Source organism: Carettochelys insculpta, chromosome 14 (genome assembly GCF_033958435.1).
Source record: "Carettochelys insculpta isolate YL-2023 chromosome 14, ASM3395843v1, whole genome shotgun sequence".
Taxonomy (NCBI): domain Eukaryota; kingdom Metazoa; phylum Chordata; order Testudines; family Carettochelyidae; genus Carettochelys; species Carettochelys insculpta.
In genome coordinates this window covers 14,964,858-14,977,316 of record NC_134150.1, presented here as the reverse complement: position 1 = coordinate 14,977,316, position 12,459 = coordinate 14,964,858, and the positions used below count along the sequence as shown (strand labels likewise).

The following is a 12,459-nucleotide window of genomic DNA, read 5'->3' as shown; positions in this document are numbered from 1 at the left end:
AATTGAAACCCCTGTTTTCAGTGAGACAATCACCAGAGACCATTCAAATTTAGAGTAAAATATGACTAATAACTGAATCCGAGCTGTATTTGTTTCCAGACAAAAAATTTAAAGGCCAGAAAAAAAATGTGCAATGAGGAGATTTGTGCCACCTTTGCAATCTGAACCTTCCCTCCTGCTCCCTACTTTTCTTGATGGCCTCATGAGTAGTTGTGGGCTCCAGTGCTCATGGGTTTTCTATACTCCTTCCCTTATCCCTACCTTTTTAAGCCAAGTCCACTGATATTGCATGTAGATGAATAATAGGAACATTGCCATAGTTCTACATAGTCAACAGAAGCAGGTTTCAACCACTGAACAAGCCACAGATGCCAAGGTTTCAACCACTGAACAAGCCACAGAATCCAAGGTTTCAACCACTGAACAAGCCACAGAATCCAAGGTTTCAACCACTGAACAAGAAGCAAAACTGAACTGCCTTCTGTACAGTTAACATATAGACAGAAAACTATTGCGTGGGAAGAAAAAAAAAAGGTAAAAAACCTGGGATTAGAGATTTGGCTTGGGTAGGGAGGCTCCTCAGAGAACTTTTCTTCTGGCCAGTGCCTAACTTAATGCGCTGACTGGGTAAGGTGCCAGGAACGAGCAGATGAAATTGTGATCTTAGAGAAACTCATATCCATATCAAGACTTCAGAACAAATCATATAAATATTAATATCAGCAATTCAGTGCCCTATGGTTCCATTTGCCAATGAACATCTATTTCTCCTTAGGTGTGAGTCTTAGTAAATCAATATACTACTGCATTTTTAAAAGGAGCTATAATAATCAAAGTTTCTCAAGGAAATAGTCTGTGTTATGGAACCTTGTAAGAATCCTTTTTGTACTTCTTTACCTCAAAACAATGTGATTTAGGGCAAAGCACATGTTCACAAGGCTTCCCATAACTGAGTAGACATCTGTTAAACTGCAGGTGTCTTCTTTGTCTATCTCTTGTCTACTTGATAATAGATAATGTAATTTGTGTCCCTACACCATTTCCTCCTGTATGTATGTGACAGAGATAGATTGATACCATCCTTCAGCTAAAAGGAAAAATGACTTCCCTGCAAGATGTGACTATACAGCCCATCATGTTAAATGATCAATCATGAAGTTTTAACATACTTGCTTTGCAGAACTTTTATGATGATATGATCTCAGAGCTGGGGTGGGCAAAAATTTTTGATGGGATGTGGGGGTGGCACTCCAAGACTTTTGTTAGGTGTCAAGGCCTGGACTTTTCTATGGAGAGAGTGCAGGGTCTGGGGCAGAAGTTGGGTACAGAAGGGAGTTTGGAGTAGGGGACTGGGGCACAGAAAAGAGTGTGGCATCGGTGAGGGAGTTTGGGTGAAGGAGGGGATTGGGGTGCCAGGTCCAGGAGGAAGCATGGGAGCAAGAGAGGATTCTGACCTCACAGGGGTTTTAGGAGGGGGTGGGAGAGAGCTGTGACCTGGGGTGGGGGAAGGGTTTGGGTGGTGACCTGGGGTAGAAGGGGGTGTTGCTGGAGGGTCTGGTGTGACAGAAGCAGGCTTAGGCTGAGAGGTGGCTTACCTAGGTGGCTCCCAGCCGGCGGCCCAGTGGGACCCTCAGACAAGTTCCCTGCCTGCTGTAACCTCACACCACTCCAAACAGCTAGCGGCTCCATGTGGCGATCTGTGCTGAACATGGGGTGGAGTGGCTTCATGTACTGCCCCTACCCCAGCACACTTTCCCAGCTCCCATTGACCAGTGAATTGCAATGTGACCAAAAACCATTAACATGCAACATTGGTGAGTACTAGATTCTCTCTCATACGCATGGTTTTAAGTGAAAGCGTCTTCTACTGTTCCTTTTAAACACACCAAGCAGTCCTGTAGTTTGGAATTCAGAGGAGGCTTTTTACTGGGTTTAAAAATTATTCTTACGTAGTGTTTATATGAGGGTGATTCTGCCACTACATTATTTGTAAATGCTTATCTTATTGGGGATGGGGGCATGAAGAGAGAGGAGATTTGGAGCCTATCTGTAATAAGCAAGAACAGATTGACCCAGATTAAAAGATACAATTAGTCTGTCTGAACAGTAAACCTGAAAAGTACTACTTACAACAAGTTATTGTTTTATGACAAAAGGAGACATCCTGGCAGAACAATAAAGCCAGTGCCACAGATAAGAACCTTGCAATTTACTCAAACCACTATGGAAAAATCAGTTCAAAGATATAACAGCCCCTCAAAAATAAAAAAGATTTACCAATATTATCAGCACAAAATTAAGTTCAGTTCCACATATTATAAATATTATACAGATGCACATACAAATAGAAATATACCAATATGAGTCTGCTTCTTTTTTGCACAAAGGGTACCTTGCAATCATGGCTGTGTACCTTTCCAGACTCTTGCGCCCCTTTTAGGAGTCTGATTTGTCTTGTGTACCCCAAAATTCAATTCACTTAGAAACTATTTGCTTACAAAATCAGACATAAAAATACAAATGGTTCCGAGCACACTATTCCTGACAAATTGCTTACCTTCTCATTTTGTCTGTATGAACTTCTAGAGCTTTTGAAGCAGCTTATTATAAAACTAGGCAAATACGTAGATGAGCTGGTGTCCCCCACAGAAGACCTCTATGTACCTCTGGTTAAAAACGCCTGCCTTACAGAATTCTGGAGGCAAAATCCTTGTCAATTAAAGTCATTAACTAAATACCCATTAATTTCAACAGGGTCAGGATTCCGACCTGACAGCATAAAGGAGGTTCAAAGTAGGTCTAGATTTAATTTACTAGCACATTAAGTCTCCTTTACACGGCCAGTACAATGTTAAGATGCCTTACTGCAAATGAGAATCTGGCTCCATCATATAAACACATTCACGTATGTATTTATATGTACATACACTTTTTTCATATACCTGTATAATTAATAAATAACGGATTTCTTGGAGCAGGGAGCACATGGTTTTGTATTTGTAAAGGATCAAGCACATTGTCGGCACTCAGGTAATAAGCAAAACAAAAAAGCAGTCCAGTAGCACTTTAAAGACTAACAAAATAATTTATTAGGTGGTGAGCTTTTGTGAGATAGACCCACTTCTTCAGACCATATGGCTATGGCACACTGAGTGCCAAAAATGTACTTGATCCTTTACAAAACACCCATTAGCACAAAACGATGTGCTCCCTGCTCCAAGAAATGTGCTATTTATTAATTATAGCCATATCTACTGAAGAAGTGGGTCTATCCCGTGAAAGTTCACCACTTAATAAATTATTTTGTTAGTGTTTAAAGTGCTGCTGGGCTGCTTTTTTGTTTTGGTAGTATGTAGACTAACATAGCTATCTCTCTGTTACTTAGGTAATGAGCAGTACTTGTGCATGTAGTGGAAAGAGCCTGACACAACCTCCATTCATATGCTCCCTACCTTGATGCCAACTATCTAGACTGTTGAATGTGGTGAAGGGATGGGATTAGGGTGATTCCAAAGGGCCAAACTCTGCTTCTCTTGGTCAGATGTGAAGTCTCAGTTTGACCTGTTTTCCTGTTACGTAGCCTAGGATGTGAAAGAACTACAGTAAAAGCCTGTCCAGTTAAAGACAAGCAGAGAGAAGGGAGAAAGCTGGTGCAGTTATAGATCTGGCTGCAGCTCTGTCCCTTTGGAGCATTTCCTCTCATCTTTTTACCTGTCGTACCCTGGGGTGGAATTCAGCAATTCTCCTCTCAAACCAGGGCCTGGACATTGTATTGACCATATTTACTGGGAAGGACTGACTGAATTTGGGCACCTGCAGCCCTTCCTTTTGGGAGTCTTGATACTGGGACCAGACAGACTTCTTAAAATTAAAGCACTATTTATTTTAACACTGGGGACGAAGCACTGAGAGACATAAAAACGATGTTTTAAGGTTGTTTCTCTTACCTCTCATCCACTGATGGTCACTTGTGCAGTTCTCGTTTCTTTGGACAACATTTCAGTTCACCTGAACTGCTGTCCCCAAGCTTCAGTGTTCTTTTTCAAGTCTTTTTCAAGTCCGCCAGAGTTTTCTTGGTGTTCTGGGTCCATGGGACTCTTCCTGTTGTGGCTCAAACTGGTTTTGCCAATTGGCTATTGAGTTGGCAAATTTTTGTCCCTTAACAGCACTAAAGTGTTTGGTGAGGGATTGCTCATGTTGAGCCAGTCCTTCTCCTTGCTTTCCCAACAGCCCCTATCAAGTAAACCAATATACACATACAGTAAACATCACAATAAGCGGGCAAATATACAGTAGTCATAAATTATTACAGAAAGTGAAAGATGCCTTATTTACTTGAAACTACAGGGGGGATGTTAGTAGATAAAATGGAACTGAAATTTGTCCAGGACAGAAAAACAAACTGGTGAACATTTGCTATGCAGTATGGGGCATACTGGTACAACAGGTAGCAGGACCTCCATTTTTCATCTTTTCCCTGTAAAGGTATCTCATCTACAGCACAGGGCACCACCTCATTGAATCAATATTCCTGTGCTGCATTACCAACTCAAATGGAAGAGTACAATAGTAACAGAGAGGGAGCTGTGCTAATCTATATACTATCAAAACAAAAAGCAGTCAAGCAGCACTTTAAAGACTAGCAAAATAGTTTATTAGGTGAGCTTTCATGGGACAGACCCACTTCTTCAGACCATAGCCAGACCAGAACAGACTCAATATTTAAGACACAGAGAACCAAAAACAGTAATCAAGGAAGACAAATCAGAAAAAAGTGATCAAGGTGAGCAAATCAGAGAATGGAGGGGTGTGGTGGGGAGGTCAAGAATTAGATTAAGCCAAGTATGCAGACGAGCCCCTATAGTGACTCAGAAAATTCCCATCCTGGTTCAAACCATGTGTTAACATGCCGAATTTGAATATAAAAGGCAGCTCGGTTGTTTCCCTTTGAATAGCAGTGCGAAAATTTTTTTTCAGTAACCCGCATACTCTTAAGTCATTAACAGAATGGCCCATTCCATTAAAATGTTGACTAACTGGTTTGTGGATCTGGAGTGTTTTGATGTCTGTTTTGTGCCCGTTGACCCTTTGTCTAAGGGAGTTAGAAGTCTGTCCAATATACAAAGCACTGGGGCATTGTTGGCACATGATGGCATATATGATGTTAGTAGAGGAGCATGAGAAAGTGCCTGTGATTCTGCGAATAACCTGGTTAGGTCCAGTGATGGTATTTCCAGAAGGCCCTAGGTGACATGCCTGTTCTCTCCTACAGACAACCTCCCAACCTCATGAGGATCTTCATGAACAGCCACAGTCTATACCCCAGGAATACCAGTCCTGGAACCTTTCCCTGCAACAAAGCCCGCTGCCAGCTTTGTCCATATATCTTTTTGTTTTGGAAGAGTATAACTTATTCAATCACTAGCTAATACTCTTTAATCCTGTATATGTAAATTCTCCATTCATGGCTGCTGCTCCCACATCTCTGTACCTGTTAACAGGTGCCTCCTGGGATCCTTTGCTAGCAATGGACCTCATATCAGGAAATATGTCTATCTAGGGGAAAAAGTTTAAGCTTGGTATTAAACTTTTTTTGGGAAGGTGTTGGCCTATAATTGCAAGCTTGAGGCAGCACACCATAATTATCAGCCTGCAAGCATGAAAAAGACTACCTGCCAGTCACTGTCTATGTGCGGAGAACAACTTCTGCAGAACTTTACCATGCAACTGCTAGGCTGGCAGCTTGCTTCTTTCCTTTTAATGGCTGTGATTCAGCTGGTAACTGGATGAAAAATTGCAGTAGGTTTCCCTGTTATGATTCTTTCATGAATCTCTGTCAATGGCAGTTTACATTCTGGGATTGAGCTCGTTTGTTTCCTGTTTGCTCACAGCTTCAGGCTTTTCTTGTTTGCAGCCATGAATTTACAACCGTTTCTCCTCTCCTGGCAAACCTATATCGAAAGGGATAAAGGATTATAAGGCACCATACTTTGCAACATGGCAACTTTAGCAGGAAGTTGAAACTACTGTAAAGGGGATGATGACTAAATACTTGCATGGAGGGACGGGAGACAGAAAGGGTGTGTGTGTGTGTAGAGAGAGAGAGGAGCATAAACTACACATGAGATGACAGGCTGGGACGAATTGTTAAATCCCTTTTAAAAAATCCCATTCTGTACTGATTCCCTTCCTCAAGACCACTCTGGAAATGTTAACCCATAGTTTTGAAAGCTAAGAAATACACTGAAAGATTCCAAAGAATTAGCACTTTCCATCTTCTGAATTCAAGGACACTGCTGTGTCCATAGTATAAGCCCTGGTTCAATGCTAAGTGAAGTACGTGGGGCTATTTTACACTTGTGCTCCAGAAGGAAAGACCTATGTTAATCCTCAAAGCCACTAGTCTATCTAGTCTATCTATCTCAATATCCAAGGTATACACATGTATATGCGGTGTGATTTTGTGCTGGTACCTCCACAGCCCCAGCTATTGGGATTGGCTGGGAGGAGCGGGCAGGGAGCTAAATGAATATTGGCACTTTTTTTTTTTTAATTTTCTACAAAGAAAGCTTTGTATATATGTATTCAATGCATATATTCCCAAGGTCACTTTGAGGATTATTTCTATTGTATAGATGAAGAATTAAGAGATACAGAAACTAATTAAAAACTATGAGAAATCCTGTGGCACCTTACAGGCTAACAGATTTATCGGAGCATAAACTTTCATGGGCAAAGACCATAAACTAAATTACTTTTCTAGGGACCCACAAGGCATCTGTGGCAGAGCAGGAAATTGAACCCAGGCCTCCCAAGTTCCATGCTGTTGCATGTAATCACTGGACTTTCTTCCTCACTGTCTTGGAATATTGGTTCTTTGTTTCAGATACAGATGGGAGAAGAGCCTACAAGAGACAAGGGAATCAGTCTAAGGCCACATTTACATTACCTGATCTTCTGGGGTTTGATTTTGCACACCTGGTGGAGGTGTATGAAATCGACCTATTGGGGGTCAGCAGTCAACCCCTGTACTCCTCGCTCTCGTGAGGGGTAAGGAAGGATGATGGGAGAAACTCGTCTGCTGACCTTTCTTAATGAGAACAGCCAGGTAAGTTGATTGCAGATAAATCAAGTCTCGCTACACAATTGCTGTAGCTAGAATTGCATATCTGCAATTGCCTTACCTGCGTAGTGTAGACCAAGCCTTAGAGTAGGAGCTGGGAGTGAAGTCAGAAGAACTAAAAATAAGACCCAGGATTAGGAAGTAGGTGATAGCTACACAACACTCTTTGAATGGGGTACTATTTTAATGTCCCAGTTTCAAGCATGGAAGAACTGCATGACCAGATTACTGCTACCAGGGAGGCAGGAAAAGGACAACCCATTTCTGAGCCATACCACAAACTGATGCTAAGTATTTTTACTCTTAACAAACAGACTTTATAATTGGGATTTCTAAGTAATCCTTCTCAAAGGGGATTGAAGCTCTAATCAATTTGTGGAGGACTGTTTTAATAAGAAACTGCTTCAATAGGATTAATTATGAGGCCATAGACTGCTTTCCTCCAGTCCTTAAATTCCTATTTGAAAATTTAGATACCCCATAAATTATTTATTGGTCTTACAAGGTGTCATTCAAACAAAAAAAAAAGATGCTTGACAAGTTGAAAACCATAGCCATTTCCACCACTTTGTTAACAGCTGCCCCCAGATGACATGTAAGGTCTTGCTTTTGCCTTGTCCTATGAGGACATGAACTGTAGTCGCACATTATGTCAAAAGGCATTTCCTCCAGGGAGGTCCTGATGACTTTAACTACTCAGTTTGCTTCAGGATCTGTTTTTTTTTCTGAATTCCTCATGATTGGCTTATGGATAGCATGAGGATAGGAAGGTGAAGGGGACCAAATTTTCCGTCCAAATTCATACCAATCTCACAAATAGAGGAACAGATTCACCTCAGCATAAAAACAGATGCTTTTTGGATTCTGAGCTGTGAAAATAAAATAAAAAAATAAATACAATGAAAGTCAGTACAGGGTTAGCCTCATACAGCACGAGGGAAATCCTCCTTGCCACCATGGAATTGTCTTGCTCCTTCCCTGAAAGGAGAGCTCCTTGTAAAAGTCTGGGCTGGAAGTAATGAACCAGGAAAGTCTAACAGAGGGCAGGACTACACTACTGGCAAACCTAGTCTAATTTATACAACTTCAAAACAAAAAGCAGTCAAGTAGCACTTTAAAGACTAGCAAAATAATTTATTAGGTGAGCTTTCATGGGACAGACCCACTTCTTCAGACCAAATAAATTATTTTGCTAGTCTTTAAAGTGCTACTTGACTGCTTTTTGTTTTGATAGTATATAGACTAGCATGGCTCCCTCTCTGTTACTATTATACAACTTCATCTACATGAATACTGTAGCTGGACTCGACATACCTTAGGCTGAGTTATTGCAGGGTCTCCACTGCACAAGATCAACAAGAGGAACACGCCCATCTACTTCCCTTTGAGCAGGTCTACACAAGGCCAAAAAGTCAATTTAAGATACGCAATTCTAGCTACAACCACATAGCTGGAATCAACATATGGTAGATCAATTTTTCTAGCCATCTACACAGTGGGAGGTTGATGTGAGAAACATTCTCGACCTCCCTTACTCCTTGCGACAATGAGGACTACCAGGGCTGACTGTAGAGCCCTGATGGTTCTATTTAGGCCCACTAAATCAAACCTTGGAAGATTGACCCTGAATGAGTTGAACTTCTGGTAAGTGTAGACATACCCTTAGACTTCTCATTCCAGGAGAGAACTGGAGCTGACAAGAGCTATATCTGCCATACCTGCTATATTCACTATACCTGATAAATTGACCCCAAGGGGACTGATCACTGCAGTGCCATTTCCCCAATAAGCATAGACAAGCCCAGAGATTCTCTAGAAATATTGGCAATTCTCTCTCTGTGACAGGTGCAAAGAATACTGGTGGCAATGGTCTGAAATGTTGCAAGAGGAGACCCAAAAAGTATGTTTTCTTAAAATGGCTCTATCATGAGGTGGTTACATAAAACAAAGCTGCATACAGTTGGATTGTACAAAATAAGAGGCAACTGGCATATTATAATTATTTGCACCTGGGTCCATTATAATTCATGGGTGGGAGAGTTTCAATGAGCTGTCAACTTTTATATCTTTTGTTATTTGTAAAGGGCAGGCACCCAAAAGCAAGCTATTGTTCAACACTTTCCTGCCCCTGAGACTGTGACAGGTAAATGGTCTCCTCCTCTCAAAGGGATCTAAACTGTTGTGTTGTACTGTTGTCTGCCTGCTCCTCCTGAAATGCCCCATCATTACCTGCCACTGTCCCTCTAGATTGTAAGGCCACAATGATTAATTGATCTAAGAATGTGCTTCTCTCTCTTCACAGGCATTATGAGACTATGGATTTCAGCCACATCTACCCACTGTGCAACCCATCCCTCTACCATGCAATGGTGTGTGCTAATATATCACATAAAGCAATTAAAGAAAATGGCTAAACAAGGACTTCAAAGTGTGAAGTCCTGATTTATAACATTCATTGATGTATAAGGCAGACGCCTAGCCATACAGATCAGTCAGTGTTCAGCAACAATGTAATAAAACTGTCCAGGGAAGCAAGCAGAATGTCTTTTTGTGGGAGTGGGATCTAATTTTGAAAGTCTACAGTTTCCACAGATGGAATATTTGAAACTGAATCTGCTCAAAAGCATAGCAATGGAGAAAGAATAGATGCACCCAAGTATGTTTTTTGTCTGTTGGACTTCCTGATATAATTTCAAGTTCACTGAGTGCCTTTGATGTTTGTGCTTCTTAGGAGATGATTGCTGAAAACTCCTCTTCCATTTTGTTCTAGTGTATGTGACACAAACAAGGACAACAATTAGTGATCCTTCATAAAAGATGCAGAGGGAGTGTGCATGTCCATGTAGGACTTTCTGCACATTTATGGAACGGGTGTTGTCTTTTAACAGACATTCTCTCTGGTTTAAAAATGTGAAAAAGGAGAATAAACAAGAGAAAAATATCATTAAACAAAATCGTATGGGCAAATAATCTGCATAAAATACATCAGCCATCTAGTTAGTCTTAATCTTTCCTCAGAAATATTATATACTGTTACATTTTTGGAGATGCCACATATCTTTGCTTTATGAATTACTAAACAAAATACATAATTGTAAAAGTATTGATGGAAATGTCACTGAAGTGCTAAAGTTTATAATCTTAACTTGGGGAATTGTTGTTCGCATTCATTTACACAAATTATTTTTAAAGTCCATGTATGATTTTTAATCACTTGGTCTAGTAAATCAGTAAGGTTAGGACATTCTGTGTATTGACTTTGCAAATATATAAGTATGTAATTCTTTTTCCTTTGAAGAACTTGTTCATATGATTGGCAAAAATGGAAGTGGCAGGAATAGTCAGTCATAAAGTTACAGTAGATCCCCAAATAAAAAACTCTCTCTTAAAGAGCTTCACATTGATCTGACAAGCATCCCGCAAGAAATACCTGAAAATCTAGACACTTCTGTATGTCATGATTTCCAGGAGCTGAGGAATTCTTGGGCTTGCTAGGAATCTACAGTCCTGGTGCTCAGAGGCGAGGCTATTTTGGGTACACACCGACGGGTAAATGGCTATGTCTACACTAGAGTGATCTTTCCAAAGAAGCCTTTCTGGAAGCTCTCTTCTGAAAGAACTTCTTTCAAAAGAGAGTGTCGACACACAAAAAAGCAGATCATACTGCCCCCTGATCTTTCAAAAGAATGGGCCAGGGGTCAAAAAATCAGGCACCATGAGGGCTGCTCTTTTGAAAAAAGGGCCTGCGAAGCGTCCACACGTGTTTTCTTTCAAAAGAAGCTTTCGAAAGCAGGCACTCTTCCTGAAATGGGAGCAGAAGAGGGCCTTTGAAAGGAGTGCTGTGTTCTTTCGATTTAATTTTGAAAGAAGGCTTTTTGTGTATAGATGCAGAGTGCCTTCTTTTGAAAAATATTTCAAAAGGACTTGCTAGTGTAGACGCGGCCAATGAGTTTACAAGCCGCCGAAAGTAATACAATTTAGCCTGTGTGTGAGGGAGAATATGAGGAAGTCCTTGTGCTGCTCTGAGAAAGGGAGCATGTTGGCCTAACCCCCCTTTTTGTTTATAATTTCATAAACCAAGTCAGTAGGCTGAGACGAGCCTGTCACTTCTATGGCTTTGAACAAGGGTCAGTGATGAATAACTAACCTCCTCTCCCACTTTTATCAACAAATGTCAGAAAAGGCAAACAACAGCAATGACATCCTGCCCAAATGACCAAGAGTATTTCATTTTCTTTGCACTTCTGTTTCCTCTATGCCTTTAATCAGGGCCGGGGGATGTAATTGCTCTGTCTGGGCAGAGCTTTAGGCATGCTGTACAACTAACAATTAGTTTAGAGACTGTGATCTATAAATTTTGAGAAAAGAGTAAGAGGATTTGGCGAGCTTGAACTATCCTTTCTAATGAAGAAAAATATCACACCGGAAGGGACCCAGAGCGTTATCAAAGCAACTTAATATCATCTGGTAGTGATTTGTAGACCCCGATAATCTATTGTGATCATTTTGTTGGGGGGGAGGGGAAGACACGTGCTGTGCTGTTTATGAGATTTCCAAATGATGGCCGCCATCTGTGCAAATGCCACTAATCTCAGCCACTGTCTTCATGGCAAATGGCCCCGCAAGATGGCTGAGAGAAGGCAAGCAGTACAGGAATGTGCAGCTATTTATTGTTTATAAAAATAAACCAACTGGACCAAGATGAATGCAAGGAATTTATAACAAACAGCTGCACAAGCAAGTTGCCTTGATGGGGAGGGCATGCCAGTGATGCAGCTGGACCGCACTGAAAGACGTTTCTATTAATTGTATATCTCACACCATATATGGGACAGATGATGCCAGCACTGTGGCCCTCTCAACTCCCAAACGTGCAAGAGTTTTACTAACAATTTTAAAATATGTTTAGTTAGGCTGGTGTAAATCCTGGTGTGGACATTCTTAAATCAGTTTACACTGACTTAGCTTCATTCAAATTTAAATTCACTAGCAAATTCAATATGAATCAGGTTTAAAACCGGATTGAAAGTATCCACACTAGGGTTTACACCAGTTTAACCAAATGGACTTAGTGAGCATCCAGGACTTTAGTTAACGTAGGCAATTTCTAAGAACAAAGCAGAGCAAGAGCACAGCTTTAATATTCTGCTTGCAATGCTCATCCCTTTTATGTGTCTATAAAAACTGCTGAGATTTGGAAATCTCTCCTGATTACCAGGGAGCCAGTCTGATCCCTTCAAAGCTATTTCCTCACTTTTCAATGAAGTAATAATGCATCAGAAGGAACAACAGGTATTTTTTTGGATAGAATCTCATAAAATAAAGGAAAACAAGAT

At 40.8% G+C, this 12,459-nt stretch overlaps 1 long non-coding RNA gene across 2 annotated transcripts in view; it reads left to right on the top strand.

Moving 5' to 3' along the window:
• LOC142020603 (uncharacterized) overlaps positions 1 to 10,092 on the top strand; it is a 120,897-nt gene extending 110,805 nt beyond the window's left edge. For both annotated transcript variants that reach the window (XR_012647455.1, XR_012647454.1), the window contains one exon: positions 9,426 to 10,092. This is a non-coding gene — a long non-coding RNA (uncharacterized LOC142020603). The remainder of the gene's footprint in view (positions 1 to 9,425) is intronic.
• Positions 10,093 to 12,459: the final 2,367 nt, after the last annotated feature.